The 18795-nt window shown below is 34.2% G+C and overlaps 1 long non-coding RNA gene and 1 pseudogene across 1 annotated transcript; one reads left to right on the forward strand and one right to left on the reverse strand.

The window, feature by feature from the left end:
- The first annotated feature begins 1050 nt into the window (after window positions 1-1050).
- Window positions 1051-7615, forward strand: LOC107955598 (2-methylene-furan-3-one reductase-like; annotated as a pseudogene).
- Window positions 7231-8119, reverse strand: LOC121231866 (uncharacterized). Its single transcript, XR_005929968.1, has 2 exons — window positions 7848-8119; window positions 7231-7521 (listed from the first exon to the last, which is right to left on the reverse strand). It is a non-coding gene; the product is annotated as an uncharacterized lncRNA (long non-coding RNA).
- Window positions 8120-18795: the final 10676 nt, after the last annotated feature.

An 18795-nucleotide genomic window follows, 5' to 3' on the forward strand; every position in this document is an offset into this window, starting at 1 on the left:
GAAGAAAAATAAAAGAAAAATTTGTAGGAAATTAATACTTTAGCAGTGTCAACAGTTTGTTGTAGTAGTTTAAGTCTTAATACACATTAGGTTCGAAAATTCACATGTTTACGCAGTACACTCACAATGATAATTTTTTAATGAACAGGTAAGTGCTAAACTCTTATTACATAATCTATACAATTTTTAAGTATATATTGTTTTCGACTTGTTAACATACGAGACCAATTACAATTAATTACACATTAAAGTAGCTTTAAAGAAGCATAAACAATTTGCTCAATTTCAAGCTCGGTTGGAACTATTCATGACACTGCTCTCATATTTGCCACAACAATCTGAATAGAGAATAAAATCTAATAATTATTAAAATATACATGATAAAAACTTTTTTAAAAAATCAATATAAGATATACATACATAGATGAGGTAGGTTCGTTCTTGATATTTTTGAGGTTTTAGATGAAACAATAAATTGAGTCATTTTAAAAAAAATTATAAAATGTAATACAATAAAATAAAATCATATACTAGTAATTTCACTAAAATAATACGTTTTATGACATTAACCGAATAATATATTTTTCTAACAAAATTAAAAAATATATATATTTTTCATTTGATCTACTCTTATGTCATCAACTACAAAAACACAAAAAAAATCATTAAAAAAAAGGATTCTACAAGTATTTTGAGGTGCAAAATCATTAATGATAAAATCCTTCTCGATTTTTTATTTTAAAATTAGTTATTACTAATAAAAGGGACAAAATTTAAAATTATATACGAATTTTGGTCTAATATGTAATGGTATACATGATTATTAAATGAGTATATTTTTTATTTTCAAATATCATTTTAGTGAACTTATTAGAAAATTTTGACGGAATTAATAATTGAATTTTTTACTCCATTAATATTAGATAGAATAATTACGCTACTAAAAATCTATTGTTTATACAAAACAACAAATAATATTTAAGGATTTTTTAATCTGATATAAATATTATTTTAAAAATATTTTTATCTTTTGACCCCTTTTATCATTAATAAAATAAAAAAAAATTGGACGTGGGCGGTGGCGGCTGCATCTCAAAGCAGCCCCAGGCCGGCCATAAAAAATAAATTTGAATAATCAGTCACACAGGAGTCAACATCGACTGTTAGTGAAACACCCTCCTTAATCCATTCGAATAATCTTAATAATTCCATTACTTGTCCAAATTTTCTCTGTTATTTGATTATTTTTAATTGTTTAAAGCAGCCACAATGGTTACACCCCATTCACCCTCCTATAAATACTTGGCACTTCCTTACCACAAACAAAACATCTAACAACAAATTATCTATTTTTAATAACACAAGAAAGTTGGCTTTTTGAAAAGAAAAAAATGGAGAATGTTCCATGTACAATGAAAGCTTGGATTTATGGACAACATGGGAAACCTGAAGATGTTCTGAAACTCAAGTCCGATGTTGTTGTTCCTGAATTGAAGGAAGATCAAGTTCTTGTTAAGGTCATGGCTTCGGGGCTTAATCCAGTTGATAATAAAAGGATGATTGGCATTTTTGTTCACGCTGAATGTCCTTTTTCCGTAAGTTTTTTTACATTACTGCTGTAAACTCAGTTAAGTGTCTGATATGGATATATTGTTTTATTTTTATTTTTCCAGACAGTTCCAGGGTACGATGTAGCTGGTGTGGTGGTGAAGGTAGGAAGCCAAGTAAAGAACTTAAAGGTAGGATATGAAGTATATGGTAACATCCATGAGAAAGCCTTGGATCATCCCAAACAATACGGCACTTTGGCCGAATACACGGCGGTTGAAGAGCGGCTATTGGCTCCCAAACCCAAGAATCTCAGCTTTGCCGAGGCTGCTTCACTACCGGCGAAGGCCTTCAACGATGCGGGTTCACTGCTGGTCAATCCATTCTTGTGTTGGGAGGCGCAGGTGGAGTTGGCAGCATGGTCATTCAGGTACGTTTATGTCAACATTACTAAATGATTGTATTCCCTTTGTGGTATGATAAATTTGTATTATTGGATCAGCTGGCCAAGCATGTATTCGGAGCATCAAGAGTTGTGGCTACTGCTAGTACAGGAAAACTAGAGTTGTTGAGGAATTTGGGTGCTGATTTAGCAGTTGATTACACCAAGGAAAACTTAGAAGATCTCCCTGAGAAATTTGATGTTGTATATAACTGTGTCGGTAAGATCCTAGGTTCTTTTACTTTCAAATTTAGTTTGAGAATCGAAAAATGTTGTACATGTTGGAATTTGAACTTTAAATTAAGCCTCGGGCCTATAATAAGACTATTGTTGCTCCTGTTGAATATTGGCAATATCCCACATTAGGAAAAGATAGAAAGGGAGGGGGTTTGGTTTGTTATATATAGAACCCCTCCCCCTTTGGTTGTATCATCCCAAAATCTTCTCCTTTGTAATATTTCTAGAAGAAATATTAATTTGGTAGTGTCCGAGGACGTAAGCTAAATTGGCCGAACCTCGTTAAATCTCTGGTATTTTATTTCTTATTTGTTTGCTTATATTTAATAGCTTTATGTTGGTTATATTTATTTAGTTATTATTGCTATAAATATCTAAGTGAGTTCTGTCTAGTTGTTGGGTTTTAAGCGGGACCATTTGTGACCCCTCCAATTTAACTGGGAATTTTCTTAGTATAATTGTTGGCATAATAATTATCTAAATATTTCTGATAATATTGTTATTAATATTATCGTCGCTTCCGCAACAATTGGTATCCGAGCCAAGGTTTTGTAGTATGCTCTGTGTTTGCAGCTTAGTCTGATCTTACACATCAGAAACATTTCCGAAAGCTTGTGGGTATTCTGCATTTGGTGGCTATTAAGTAGAAGCTATGGCAAAAATGACAGAAGAAAAACCATCCATATCAACAACTTCCACTTCGTACATTTTGCCGAGGATTGGAACTGCAAATACGAGATTTGTAGTGGAAATTTTTGATGGAACAGGTCATTTCGGCATGTGGCAAAGTGAGCTTCTAGATGCCCTCTTTCAACAGGGTCTAGATATTGCCATTGAGGAAGAAAAACCAGAAGGGGTTGATGATAAAGAATGGAAGACCATCAACCGATTGGCATGTGGTACAATTCGATCATGTCTTTCCAGAGAGCAGAAGTATACATTCAGTAAAGAGACTTCTGCAAGTAAATTGTGGAAAGCATTGGAGGAGAAATTCCTGAAGAAGAACAGTCAAAATAAGTTGCATATGAAGAAAAGACTGTTTCGTTTCAGTTATGTTCCTAGTACCACAATGAACGAGCACATTACCAATTTTAATCAGCTGGTGGCTGATTTGTTGAATTTGGATGTGACTTTTGAAGACGAAGACTTGGCGTTAATGTTGTTGGGATCGCTTCCAGAGGAGTTTGAGTACCTTGAAACTACTTTACTTCATGGAAAGTCGGAAGTAACTTTCAATGAAGTAACTGCTGCATTGTATAGCTATGAACTACGCCGAAAGGATAAGTTGAAAGGTTCAAGTGAAGCAGCAGTGGAAGCATTGGTAACAAGAGATCGTCAGGAAAGTCAGTCTAAGGGGAAGAGAAGAAAGTCCAAAGGTCGAGTTGTTGCCAAAGATGAATGTTCCTTTCGCAAAGAAAAAGGACATTGGAAGAAAGATTGTCCAAAATTGAAGAAAAAAGGGAAGACTCCGCAAGATGCAAATGTTGCAGAATGCAATAGTGAAGCAGAGTCAGACTTTTCTCTTAGTATAACATCTTCAACATTATATGCAGATGAGTGGATCATGGATTCTGGTTGTTCCTATCATATGTGTCCCATTCGGGAATGGTTCTTTGAATTTCAAAAACTAGATGAAGGGGTTGTTTACATGGGTAATGATAACACATGTAAAATAGCCGGGATAGGTTCAATTAAACTGAGGAGTCATGATGGATCTACTAGAATTTTGCGGGATGTACGATATGTCCCAAAGTTGAAGAAGAATCTCATCTCTTTGGGGTCGTTAGAATCTAAAGGCCTAGTTGTGACAATACGAGATGGAGTTCTTAAAGCAACTTCAGGAGCATTGGTGATGTTGAAAGGCATAAGAAAGAACAATCTGTATTACTACCAAGGTAGTACAGTGGTCGGGACAACAGCAGCAGCAATTACGAGTACCAAGAAGGACGCTGAGGCAACACAGCTGTGGCATATGCGTTTGGGCCATGCTGGTGAAAAATCCTTGCAAACTCTAGCCAAGCAAGGATTATTGAAAGGTACAAAGACTTGCAAACTTGAATTTTGCGAGCATTGTGTTCTGGGAAAACAACGAAGGGTGAAATTTGGCACTGGGATTCACAATACTAAAGGTATTCTGGATTATGTGCATTCTGATGTATGGGGACCGTCCAAGACTCCATCACTTGGAGGAAGACGTTATTTTGTCACCTTTATTGATGATTTTTCCAGACGAGTTTGGGTGTTTCCTATGAAGAACAAAGATGAGGTGCTTGAAGTTTTCCTTAAGTGGAAAACTAAAGTTGAAAATCAGACAGGAAGGAAGATTAAGGTTCTCCGATCAGACAACGGTGGAGAATATAAAAGCGATCCTTTCCTGAAGATATGCCAAGATTGTGGCATAGTAAGGCACTTCACCGTAGGTGGAACACCGCAACAGAATGGGGTGGCAGAGCGTATGAATCGAACGCTTGTGGAGAAAGTTCGATGTATGTTATCTAATGCTGGATTAGATAGAAAGTTTTGGACTGAGGCTGTGACGTACGCTCAACATCTCATCAATCATTTGCCATCATCTGCTATAAATGGCAAGACTCCTTTGGAGAAATGGTATGGAAAACCTGCTACTGATTATGACACCTTGCGCATTTTTGGTTCTATTGCATATTATCATGTGAAAGAATCAAAGTTAGATCCAAGAGCAAAGAAGGCTCTATTCATGGGCTTCAATGCTGGTGTTAAGGGATATCGTTTGTGGTGTCTAGAGGCAAAGAAGACGATAATCAGTAGGGATGTTACCTTTCATGAATCTGCCATGTTGAATAAGGTAAATCCAGAAGGAGTGAGTAGTACTTCGCAGCAGGTGGAGTTTGAGCAGAGTGTGGTAATTCCAGCAAAAGGTACCACTAGTGATTCTTCATTGGCAGATGCAGAGTCAGATGAGGAAGAGGTTTCTACCCAAGAACCTCAACAGCAATCAGAGCCAATTGCAGTCAGAAGGCAGAGACGAGAAATTCAGAAACCTGCTCGTTTCACTGACACGGTAGCTTATGCACTTCCAGTTGTTGATAATATTCCATCCACTTACACCGAAGCCATTCAGAGTTTAGAGAATAATAGATGGTTAGGTGCAATGGAAGAGGAAATGCAATCTCTAGAGAAAAACAAGACGTGGAAGCTGGCACAACTACCAAAAGGGAAGAAGGCGATTGGTTGCAAATTTGAAGACACTATTGAAGTTAGTGTTATGAGAAGATGTTCGAAGATGTGGAATATCGCCAAGGTGGAGATTTGTTGAATATTGGCAATATCCCACATTAGGAAAAGATAGAAAGGGAGGGGGTTTGGTTTGTTATATATAGAACCCCTCCCCCTTTGGTTGTATCATCCCAAAATCTTCTCCTTTGTAATATTTCTAGAAGAAATATTAATTTGGTAGTGTCCGAGGACGTAAGCTAAATTGGCCGAACCTCGTTAAATCTCTGGTATTTTATTTCTTATTTGTTTGCTTATATTTAATAGCTTTATGTTGGTTATATTTATTTAGTTATTATTGCTATAAATATCTAAGTGAGTTCTGTCTAGTTGTTGGGTTTTAAGCGGGACCATTTGTGACCCCTCCAATTTAACTGGGAATTTTCTTAGTATAATTGTTGGCATAATAATTATCTAAATATTTCTGATAATATTGTTATTAATATTATCGTCGCTTCCGCAACAGCTCCTTGAACAAAATTTTATCTACTTGATAAGTTGACAACATAATCTAACTGAATTAAGCTCGGGTTTATCATCTATTTAACAAGTATAATTTGTGTATGAAAAAATAGGGCAATGTGAAAGGGCAGTGAAGGCAATGAAGGAAGGTGGGAAAGTTGTGACAGTGAGTGGTGCAGTGACTGTGCCAGCATTTAAGTTTATAGTCACTTCAAATGGGGCTGATTTGGAGAAATTGAATCCTTACTTGGAAAGTGGACAGGTGAAGGCTATTATTGATCCCAAAGGCATCTATCCTTTCTCTCAAACACTTGAAGGACTTGCATATGTCGACACTGGTAGAGTCGCTGGAAAAGTAGTCATATATCCAATCCAACAAGATAATTAATTTAAATCACAACAACACTCATATTTGTGTTGCAAGTGTTTGATCCTATGTTACCAATTGGTCTCATGTAATAAAAACAATAATGTTTCCCTCTAATGTTTCTCTATAAATGCACTTCATCAAAGTTACATTGTAATTGCAGCTATGCGAAAAGTAAAAATTGATAATATCAAATTAAAACTCAGAAGTCGTTACTACTTTTTTCGAGGATGGATCCCACAAAAACAGATTTACAATTTTCAAAATAATAAAATAAAAATTCCAACACAAGAACTGATATAAATTTAAGAATTAACTAAAAATAAATATAGTAATTATTAGGAGAACAAAAATAAAATATGGGTTAGTAAAAGTGATTAAGTTTATTTATCTAATCCAGTTATTGATAAGTTTAAGATTTATGACTAAGATGATGTAGGTACTTGGTTGGTGTAGCACTTATAGGTATTTAGAGAATCTTATGTTGATATATGCTGTATAGGAATTAAACAAACCTTAAACTAACACTGACATTAACCCTCACTATTTAAATTGGTGTATATGTTATAGATAATCCCATCCGTAGGTGTATATCTTAGCAGATTTAGATAACTATTCAACTAGATCGCTAAGATTAAGCAAACATTCTCGATATTTAACTCTTCTTAAATTATTGCTTAATCTAACAGTCACTTAAATCAATTATGAATAACCAATTGAACACTTAATATTTATACTAAATTATTGCTTAATCTAACAGTCACTTAAATCAATTATGAATAACCAATTGAACACTTAATATTTATACTAACTTAAATTTATCTCTAACAACCGATTTACTTCATCATTACTTGAGTTATTAGTTCATAAAAAGCATTATTGTAATAGGCCCAATTTGCCCGGGCCCATAAAAAACCAAAAATAATAAATAATAAACCAAATTATTTATGGGTCCAAAGTCCATTTACAATTCATTTAACCCAAAAATAATAGCCCAAACATTAAACCTAATAAGCCTACAACCAAAACCCCTAATTTAATTCCTAGCTCAATTTGCACATGGCGCAAATGAGCCCAATATTGTGAAAGCACCAGAAACCTTAGAGGTTTCTGGAATACACTAGCGCTGCAGCTAGCCAGGATCGGGCTCCCATGAGTGGTTTCCCACGTACGACCTCCACGTCACCAGGGCCTATTCCTCCGTACGGCCACACTTGCAGCAGAATACACGAGAAGTAGCAGCAACAGAATACACGAGAAGTAGCAATAACAGAATACGATGGAAAAATAGCAAAAAAAAAGAGGAAGTAGATTTCTTGTAATTTTAATTCTTATTTTTCCGACTATAAAAGGCCATCGTTTGTACTCTAAAAACTTACGCATACTAAATATCAAAAAAGGATTTCAAAAGCAATTCTGAAAAGGTGATTTCTGTTTTTTAGTTTCTTTAATTTTCTGTTGAATTTTTCTATCTCATTCCTTCGATTTTTTCATCATTGCATTTAAAAACAAAAGAAAGAGGGAAAAGCGAGATCTTACCTTGCGAATCAGCCATCGGTTTCTTTTTGCTTCGTTGAAATCGAAGCTGAAAGTGGATCTCAAGGCTAAAAACCATCTCTTCGAAGCTCGAAAATGCTGGTCGCCGTTCATGGTGGTGGATTGGTGTTTGAAAGAAGAGATTTAGGGTTTGCTAGTTGAGAAGAAAGGGGCTAGGGTTGGTTCGGCCGATTGTGGCCTGGTTTTAGTCTTTTTAAAGGACCAAAAACGGTGCCGTTTTGAGCCTGTTTCAGTGGCTCCAAAACGGTGCCGTATTGACTATACCTGACCCGACTTGACCTGGTTGCCTGTGAGGATCCGCGCGTTTTGCTTAAAGGGGATATTTGCGCCATAAACCATTCCCTTTTACACTGTTGTTCAATTGAGTTTTATTTGTTTTTTTTCCTTTTTTAAAAAAAACTATCTCTGTAATCTGCGCGTAGATCCAATTTGATCCTCACCTAAGCATTGCGTTTTGGGATCTGGAATATTTCCAGCTTTGATTCTTGTACCTTCGCGCGCATTGCGCTTTAATCCATATTTTAATTTTAATGGTTTATTTTATTTTTAAAATATCCTTTTCATTTTATTTTTATTTTAATTGAGTTTTTTTTTATTTTGTATAATTCATAATTATTTTTAAAAGATCCACTTAACTTTCATTTTTAATCCTCGTTTATTTATTTTTATAGTTTGAGCTACTTTGATAATTTTATTTTTTAAAATCATTATTGTAAAGTTTGTATATCATATTATTTTAACATCTTGTATAGTATTTCATATAAATGTTCTTATATATTATTATATATATAGTTCATAATAAAATTAATTTGATCCTATATACATTATTAATTCCATGTTATTTTTATATATAATTGCCTCTAAATCTATTCATGTATATATATATATATTTTTTTAAAATCTACTATGTATATAGTTCATTCCCTAAGATTATATTTTATCATGTGCTTTTGCTATCCTTTTCATATTTTATGTATTATTTAAGTTATCTTTTATTGTATGTATACTATTAACTTTAAATAAATGTATTATTTTTTTAAAAAACATTTTACATATTATTTGATTCAAATGTTTTATTTTTTATAACATCTATTTTAATGATCATATATATATCCCTAGGTTTTTATGCAAATTATTTCAAATTTTAGTATATGGTATTTGTTCTTCAATTCATCATTTTTAAAATTATTTTGTATCATATTGGTTCCTAGTTTTATTTTGTTTGGTATATGTGTTAATTGTTTTATATTATTTCATATATCACTTTTACATATTATTTATTCGTTTTTTATATTGTTATATTAATTGTTGTTCATCCATGCTTGGAAATTTGGTTATATTTTTCTTGGATTTGTTCTATCTTATTGTTTGTTTATTAATTGGTTTCTCAAGTTTATATTATCTTCATTCACCAAGTATGATACTTTATTTGTGCATGTTGTCCCATGTTTATAATTTCGTTTTTTTGTTTACAAATGTTACTTTGTAATTTGCAACTTTTTGTTTTAAGATTAATTATTTTATTTTATTTCAAGTCAAATTAATGCGTTTTGAGCTAGTTTAATTTACAATTGTTTATTTAAAAATTCTAAAATAAGGCAATGTTCAATGTTTGGAAATTCGAGAAATCGTGCCCTACCGTGTTGGGTTTCGGTTTTTCGTTGGACTAAATAATTGGGCATCCTTTTGTAATTTTCAACGTATAAGCTTTTGGAAGTCAAAAATCAATCGTGTTTTCGAAGGTATAAAGGATCGTGTCATATCGTGTTGAATGTGATGTTGTATTTCTTTGAAACAAGAGAATTTTGACAACCAACTTAAGCCATTCAAATGTTTTAAAAGGAATCATATTTAAAAATATATTTTTAAAAATTTTAGACATAAGGATAGTACTTAATCAATTTGGTACCAATTTTGGGCATAATGAGGGTGTTTGCCCTTTCTCATACGTAACCGACTCCTGAACCATTTTTTTTTCAAATTTACGTAGGCCAAAATTGATTTAAATGGAATAAAATGTTTTATTAGGTGATCCAATCCTACTTAAACAAAACGATTGGTGGCGATTTCACACTTTATTTAAAAGTCGATCCCTTTTTTTAAAAAAAATAAAAAAAATAGTTTCAACAATCATAAACAAAAATAATAAAACAATCATAAGAACATTAATTGAAAAGATATGAACAGAAATAGAAATCCTATTGAATAATTGCAACTCCAAATCTCAATCCAAACATTACTTCGATGAACATTAGCTCGACCACTACAATTAATTTAAAAGAAAACTTAATAAATATAAAAATTAATGTTGCTCTCTTTGTGCACACCTAATTGAAACCTAAATATGGTTATTGTGTAGACCTAATTACGGCTTCATTAAATTTGGCAGCGACTAAACGAAACCAAGTGCTAAAAAGCGGTTCGGTACCATATGTGGCAGAATAGTGTACTGTGGCGCACATGTTGCTTCGACACTCCCGCATATTTTTTCAATCTCATTTTTTTTTCGCTCGTATTCAAACTCGTTCTTCATTTCAAATTGGACCTGATTAAAGCCAAAGCACTTATTAAAATGCCTATTACTTAAATAACTAAAAATAAGTAAAAACAACATAAAATATAAATATGATGCAACCTATGAAATTTATCCTAATTATGCAATTAAATATAATATTTACTTCAAAAATCATAAGTGAAAAAAGTACAAATATATTTATATGATGAAGACTTTGATGATGGTGTTTGATCAAGATGTTAGTACAAAACTCCGGTAAGGAAAAAACTCGAACACACGATCGGAACTCGAAAAGAAAAAGAAGAAATAGGACAGGCTCCAAGGCGTGTATCAAGCCACTATCTTTAAGGTTATATTCGCCCCCACTTATCTTCAGTGTGCAAACGAGTTCCAAGCAAATTAACCTCGAGGATACAATGAAGCCAATGACTATTTGCGTTTTGCACTGACGAGAATAGTCCACTATGCACTGAGTAATGTATAACAAAAACTCAATTTCTACAAAGGATTTCTGCAGCAATACTTTATAGAATAATCTAATAATATTAGAAAATGAAGGAAGAGAAGAAATAATATTAGAATTTGTTGATATGATTTCCAAATGAAATCCCATTCCTATTTATAGGAATTTTCATGTCTCTTCATAGAGACATCTTTCAATAGGTGTCTTTATGAATAAATAAATAATAATAATAATTATTCTTTTAATTTTGTAACTATTCAAATAATATTTTTTGAATAGTTATAATTCTTTTTTTAAAAAAATCAAATGATATGACTTTTGACCAATGACCAAAAGTTTTATCTTTTGATTAATTACACCCATTCATTTATAGTTATTGGGATACTATATTTGAAAATATTCCAACAATCTCCCCCATTTTCAAAATATTTAGATTTTGATATTCTTGGAAATCAATTTGCATAAATAAAGGTGTCTTACGATTGAACCTTCACTTAGTGAAAACATGTTAAAGTTAATCGAAATTGTATGGTAGACTAAGCTTTGAACCAACTATTCCATTTGATTAACTGAACACATCTTACACAATGATTTCAACATCAGTCAATGCATAGTATCTAGGGACATTATTATAGCCATGTGTCTATGTCCTCTTTTCATGAGTGCTGTCAGAGCCAAGCCCTTAAGCTCCTAGAAGCGGCCACACTTCCACTCACATAGGTAGATCCCATCAAAAGTGTTCCCGTAATTATAACACTCTAACATATTTATGTTATGGGTCCATTAAGAGTACATTACTCATCCTTCCCTTATCATTACGGGTACCTAGCACTTTAATCTTAGGATGGATTTATTTATAGTGCTAACAGTCACATACTAATGATGTACTTTGTCTCATTGAACTCAAGACTTGACGTTATACCAAGCGTTGAGTCGAGTTTCCATCATGGGTGACTCTAATTAATAGGCTTGAGTCCCATCCCTTTTGAGGTCCTTTTTATTGCATCTCTAGCAAGACTTTTTGTCAAAGGATCTGCCAAATTTTCACTTGACCTCACATAATTAATAGTGATCACTCCATCAAAGATTAATTGTTGGACATAACTATGTCTTAATCCAATGTGTCTAGACTTTCCATTATATACTTGGCTATATGCCTTTGCTAGAGTAGCCTCACTATCACAACGGATAGAAATAGGTGAAATTGGCTTAAGCCATAAAGGTACATCATAAAGCAAATTTTTAACCATTCTGCTTCTTTAGATGCAGCGGCTAATGCAATAAATTCTGCTGCCATGGTGGAATCAGTAATACATGTTTGTTTCTTGGAACCCCAAGAAATGACTCCTCCACCAAGAATGAAGATCCACCCACTAGTAGATGCATGATCTTCCAAACTTGTAATCCAACTAGCATCTGAATACCCTTCTAAAACTGGAGGATATCCATTATAACACAATCCATAGTTAATAGTTTTCTTTAAGTACCTAAGTACTCTATTAAAGCTTGCCAATGCAAACTACTTGGATTATTTGTGTATCTACTCAATTTTCCAATAGCATATGCAATATCTGGTCTTGTACAAGTCATTATGTATATAAGACAACCAATTAGACTTGCATATTTCAATTGATCAATTTTCCTACCAACATTAGATACTAATTTTAATTGAGGATCCATGGGTGTAGATGCTGGTTACAGTTGAAAAGATCAAACTTTTTAAGCACATTTTCAATGTAATGTGATTGTGATAAAGCTATAGTGCTTTCATCTCGGGTTATTTTAATCCCAAGAATAACATCTGCTACACCCATATCCTTCATAGCAAAGTTGTTTGACAAGAATTTCTTTGTGTTTTCTATTTGTTCCAAATCCGTGCCAAAAATGAGCATGTCATCTACATATAAGCAAATTATAACACCCTTTCCATTATCAAATTTACTATATATGCACTTATCGGATTCATTTATTTTATAGCCATTAGCTAAAACAACCTTGTCAAACTTTTGGTGCCATTGTTTTGGTGCTTGTTTAAGCCCATATAAAGATTTAACAAGCTTACATACCTTATGCTCTTGTCCTGGAACAACAAATCCTTCCGGTTGCTCCATGTACACTTCCTCTTCCAATTCACCATTTAAAATGCAGTTTTAACATCCATTTGGTGAACAACCAAATTATATATAGAGGTAAGTGATATTAATAGTCTAATTGTAGCAATTCTTGCTACTGGAGCATAGGTATCAAAGTAATCAATACCTTGTCTTTGTGTAAAACCTTTTGCTACCAACCTTGCTTTAAATTTATCAATGGTTCCATCGACCTTCATTTTCTTTTTGAAGATCCATTTACAACCTATTGGTTTGGAACCTGGTGGAAGATCAACTAAGATCCAAGTTTGATTTCCCATTATTGAATCCATTTCATCATTTATTGCTTCTTTCCAAAAAGCAGAGTCTTGAGATTTCACTGCTTCTTCAAATGTAATAGGATCAGATTCGGTATTATAACAATAAGGTATCTTATTGCATATACTTTCACCTTTTCCTTCTACAAGAAACATAATGAAATCTGGTCCAAAATCTTTGACCTTTTTAATCCTCTTACTTCTTCTTAATTCTTGACAAGATTCATCATTATTATCAATTTGTTTCAATGGAATCTCATTCTCATTTGAAGAATGAATCAATTGTTGTGGTTGTAATTGTCTTGATATAGAATTAAATCTATTTTCATCAAAAATAGCATCTCTTGATTCAATAACCGTATTAATTGAAATTGAATCATTTGGTTCAATTACTATGAACCTATATGCCTTGCTATTATGTGCATAACCTATAAATATGCATTGCTATTATGTGCATAACCTATAAATATGCATTCAATTCCTCTTTCACCTAACTTTTTACGTTTAGGTGTTGGAACTTTTACAATAGCTCTACAACCCCAAACCTTTAAATAATTAAGGTTTGGTTTCATTTTCTTCCATTGTTCATAGGGGGTTATTTTAGTTTCCTTATTAGGAACTCTATTCAATATATGACAAGCTGTTAGAACAGCTTCTCCCCAAAAACCCTGTCCAAGACCTGAATATGATAACATTGAATTTACCATTTCAATCTAGACTCTATTTTTCCTTTCAGCTACACCATTTTGTTGTGGTGTGTAAGGGGCTGAAACTTGATGGACAATTCCAGTGAGTTCAAAATAACTTGGATTATAGTATTCTCCACCTCTATCCGATCTTAAGCACTTGATAAATGATTCACACTGAAGTTCAACTTCAGATTTATAAACTTTAAATTTATCAAGCGCTTCATCTTTTGAATGCAATAAATATACATAACAATATCTAAAACAATCATCAATAAAAGTAACAAAATATTTCTTTCCACCTAATGTAGGAGTATTATGCAAGTCACATAAATCACTATGTATCAAATCTAGCAATTTTGTTTTCCTTTTAACCTTAGGGAAAGGATTTCTTGTAATTTTAGTCAACATACAGGTATTGCATTTTTCAATATTATTATTAAAAACAGGAATTAAATCTAATTTATACATGTCATTCAATTTTCTATAATTCAAATGACCTAATCTATAATGCCACAAACAAAATGATTCAACCATATAAGCAGAAATAGTATTTTTATTCTTATTAATAATATTAAGTTTGAACATGCTTTCATACATATACCCTTTTCCCACAAAAATTCCTCCCTTAGACAAAATAAACTTATCTGCCTCAAAAACAAGTTTGAAACCAAACTTATTCAACAGACTTCCAGACACTAAATTTTTCCTAACTTCTGGTACATAATATACATCATTTAAGGTTAAAACCTTTCCAGAAGTGAATTGTAGTTCAACAGACCCTTTGCCTTTAATTGTTGCGGTGGAAGAATTTCCCATGTACAAGACATTGTCATTTTCACATTCTGTGAACTTTGTGAACATGCTTTTGTCTTTGCACACATGTTTGGTTGCTCCGGTATCAATCCACCATGTATTATCATCTTGTGCCATATTAATTTCAGATATCATTGCAACGAACTTTTCGTTATTATCAGCCTTAGAAGATGATTTCTTCTTTAAAAATCGACATTCATTCTTGAAATGTCCCGGCTTTCCACAATGATAGCAAGAGCCCTTTTGTTTCTTTTGAACTTAGGTGCTCTATCAGTCTGATTGAACTTTCTCTTGAATGGTTTAGTAGTCTGTACTTCCTCCGTAACATGTACTTTGGCATTTTCAGAATTTAGGTTCTGATCTTGTTTTCGATACTCTTCTTCAATACGAAGATGATTTGCCAAAGCCTCAAGAGATATTTCCTCTTTCTTATGTTTTAGACTTCTTTTAAAGTCTTTCCAAGATGGAGGAAGTTTGTCTATTATGGAGGATACCACAATCATTTCATCCATTTTCATATCATATTGCTTAAATTGATTCAGCATCTTTTCAATATCACGAAATTGTTCCATAACAGAACGACCATCAACCATTTGATAATTATTGAAACGACTGACAAGAATTTCTTGCTTGTAACATCTTCGGTCATGTATCTTGCCTCCAATTTGTCCCATAATTCTTTAGCGGTGACGTCGTTTTGGTAGGTGTCGAACAAACCATCAGATAGACCATTCAATATGTGGCCCATGCACATGTAATCAGCATTGTCCCATTTTTGTCTTTCTCGGGTTGCAGCAACAGATTCATTTTCATTCTCTTCAGGTCTTGGTGTATCCAAAACATAAGCAATCTTCAAAGTTGATAACAAAAAGTGCATCTTTTTCTGCCATCGTCGAAAATTGCCACCATCAAAACGATCAAGTTTAACAAAGTTGGAAGCCAACTCCCTTAGTGTTCCACTTGTTGAATATTGGCAATATCCCACATTAGGAAAAGATAGAAAGGGAGGGGGTTTGGTTTGTTATATATAGAACCCCTCCCCCTTTGGTTGAATCATCCAAAAATCTTCTCCTTTGTAATATTTCTAGAAGAAATATTGATTTGGTAGTGTCCGAGGACGTAAGCTAAATTGGCCGAACCTCGTTAAATCTCTGGTATTTTATTTCTTATTTGTTTGCTTATATTTAATAGCTTTATGTTGGTTATATTTATTTAGTTATTATTGCTATAAATATCTAAGTGAGTTCTGTCTAGTTGTTGGGTTTTAAGCGGGACCATTTGTGACCCCTCCAATTTAACTGGGAATTTTCTTAGTATAATTGTTGGCATAATAATTATCTAAATATTTCTGATAATATTGTTATTAATATTATCGTCGCTTCCGCAACAATTGGTATCAGAGCCAAGGTTTTGTAGTATGCTCTGTGTTTGCAGCTTAGTCTGATCTTACACATCAGAAACATTTCCTAAAGCTTGTGGGTATTCTGCATTTGGTGGCTATTAAGTAGAAGCTATGGCAAAAATGACAGAAGAAAAACCATCCATATCAACAACTTCCACTTCGTACATTTTGCCGAGGATTGGAACTGCAAATACGAGATTTGTAGTGGAAATTTTTGATGGAACAGGTCATTTCGGCATGTGGCAAAGTGAGCTTCTAGATGCCCTCTTTCAACAGGGTCTAGTTATTGCCATTGAGGAAGAAAAACCAGAAGGGGTTGATGATAAAGAATGGAAGACCATCAACCGATTGGCATGTGGTACAATTCGATCATGTCTTTCCAGAGAGCAAAAGTATACATTCAGTAAAGAGACTTCTGCAAGTAAATTGTGGAAAGCATTGGAGGAGAAATTCTTGAAGAAGAACAGTCAAATAAGTTGCATATGAAGAAAAGACTGTTTCGTTTCAATTATGTTCCTGGTACCACGATGAACGAGCACATTACCAATTTTAATCAGCTGGTGGCTGATTTGTTGAATTTGGATGTGACTTTTGAAGACGAAGACTTGGCGTTAATGTTGTTGGGATCGCTTCCTGAGGAGTTTGAGTACCTTGAAACTACTCTACTTCATGGAAAATCGGAAGTAACTTTCAATGAAGTAACTGCTGCATTGTATAGCTATGAACTACGCCGAAAGGATAAGTTGAAAGGTTCAGGTGAAGCAGCAGTGGAAGCATTGGTAACAAGAGGTCGTCAGCAAAGTCAGTCTAAGGGGAAGAGAAGAAAGTCCAAAGGTCGAGCTGTTGCCAAAGATGAATGTTCTTTTTGCAAAGAAAAAGGACATTGGAAGAAAGATTGTCCAAAATTGAAGAAAAAAGGGAAGACTCCGCAAGATGCAAATGTTGCAGAATGCAATAGTGAAGCAGAGTCAGACTTTTCTCTTAGTATGACATCTTCAACATTATATGCAGATGAGTGGATCATGGATTCTGGTTGTTCCTATCATATGTGTCCCATTCGGGAATGGTTCTTTGAATTTCAAAAACTAGATGAAGGGGTTGTTTACATGGGTAATGATAACACATGTAAAATAGCCGGGATAGGTTCAATTAAACTGAGGAGTCATGATGGATCTACTAGAATTTTGCGGGATGTACGATATGTCCCAAAGTTGAAGAAGAATCTCATCTCTTTGGGGTCGTTAGAATCTAAAGGCCTAGTTGTGACAATACGAGATGGAGTTCTTAAGCAACTTCAGGAGCATTGGTGATGTTGAAAGGCATAAGAAAGAACAATCTGTATTACTACCAAGGTAGTACAGTGGTCGGGACAACAGCAGCAGCAATTACGAGTACCAAGAAGGACGCTGAGGCAACACAGCTGTGGCATATGCGTTTGGGCCATGCTGGTGAAAAATCCTTGCAAACTCTAGCCAAGCAAGGATTATTGAAAGGTACAAAGACTTGCAAACTTGAATTTTGCGAGCATTGTGTTCTGGGAAAACAACGAAGGGTGAAATTTGGCACTGGGATTCACAATACTAAAGGTATTCTGGATTATGTGCATTCTGATGTATGGGGACCGTCCAAGACTCCATCACTTGGAGGAAGACGTTATTTTGTCACCTTTATTGATGATTTTTCCAGACGAGTTTGGGTGTTTCCTATGAAGAACAAAGATGAGGTGCTTGAAGTTTTCCTTAAGTGGAAAACTAAAGTTGAAAATCAGACAGGAAGGAAGATTAAGGTTCTCCGATCAGACAACGGTGGAGAATATAAAAGCGATCCTTTCCTGAAGATATGCCAAGATTGTGGCATAGTAAGGCACTTCACCGTAGGTGGAACACCGCAACAGAATGGGGTGGCAGAGCGTATGAATCGAACGCTTGTGGAGAAAGTTCGATGTATGTTATCTAATGCTGGATTAGATAGAAAGTTTTGGACTGAGGCTGTGACGTACGCTCAACATCTCATCAATCATTTGCCATCATCTGCTATAAATGGCAAGACTCCTTTGGAGAAATGGTATGGAAAACCTGCTACTGATTATGACACCTTGCGCATTTTTGGTTCTATTGCATATTATCATGTGAAAGAATCAAAGTTAGATCCAAGAGCAAAGAAGGCTCTATTCATGGGCTTCAATGCTGGTGTTAAGGGATATCGTTTGTGGTGTCTAGAGGCAAAGAAGACGATAATCAGTAGGGATGTTACCTTTCATGAATCTGCCATGTTGAATAAGGTAAATCCAGAAGGAGTGAGTAGTACTTCGCAGCAGGTGGAGTTTGAGCAGAGTGTGGTAATTCCAGCAAAAGGTACCACTAGTGATTCTTCATTGGCAGATGCAGAGTCAGATGAGGAAGAGGTTTCTACCCAAGAACCTCAACAGCAATCAGAGCCAATTGCAGTCAGAAGGCAGAGACGAGAAATTCAGAAACCAGCTCGTTTCACTGACATGGTAGCTTATGCACTTCCAGTTGTTGATAATATTCCATCCACTTACACCGAAGCCATTCAGAGTTTAGAGAATAATAGATGGTTAGGTGCAATAGAAGAGGAAATGCAATCTCTAGAGAAAAACAGACGTGGAAGTTGGCACAAC

The sequence above is a fragment of the Gossypium hirsutum genome, chromosome A07 (assembly GCF_007990345.1).
Source record: "Gossypium hirsutum isolate 1008001.06 chromosome A07, Gossypium_hirsutum_v2.1, whole genome shotgun sequence".
Taxonomy (NCBI): domain Eukaryota; kingdom Viridiplantae; phylum Streptophyta; class Magnoliopsida; order Malvales; family Malvaceae; genus Gossypium; species Gossypium hirsutum.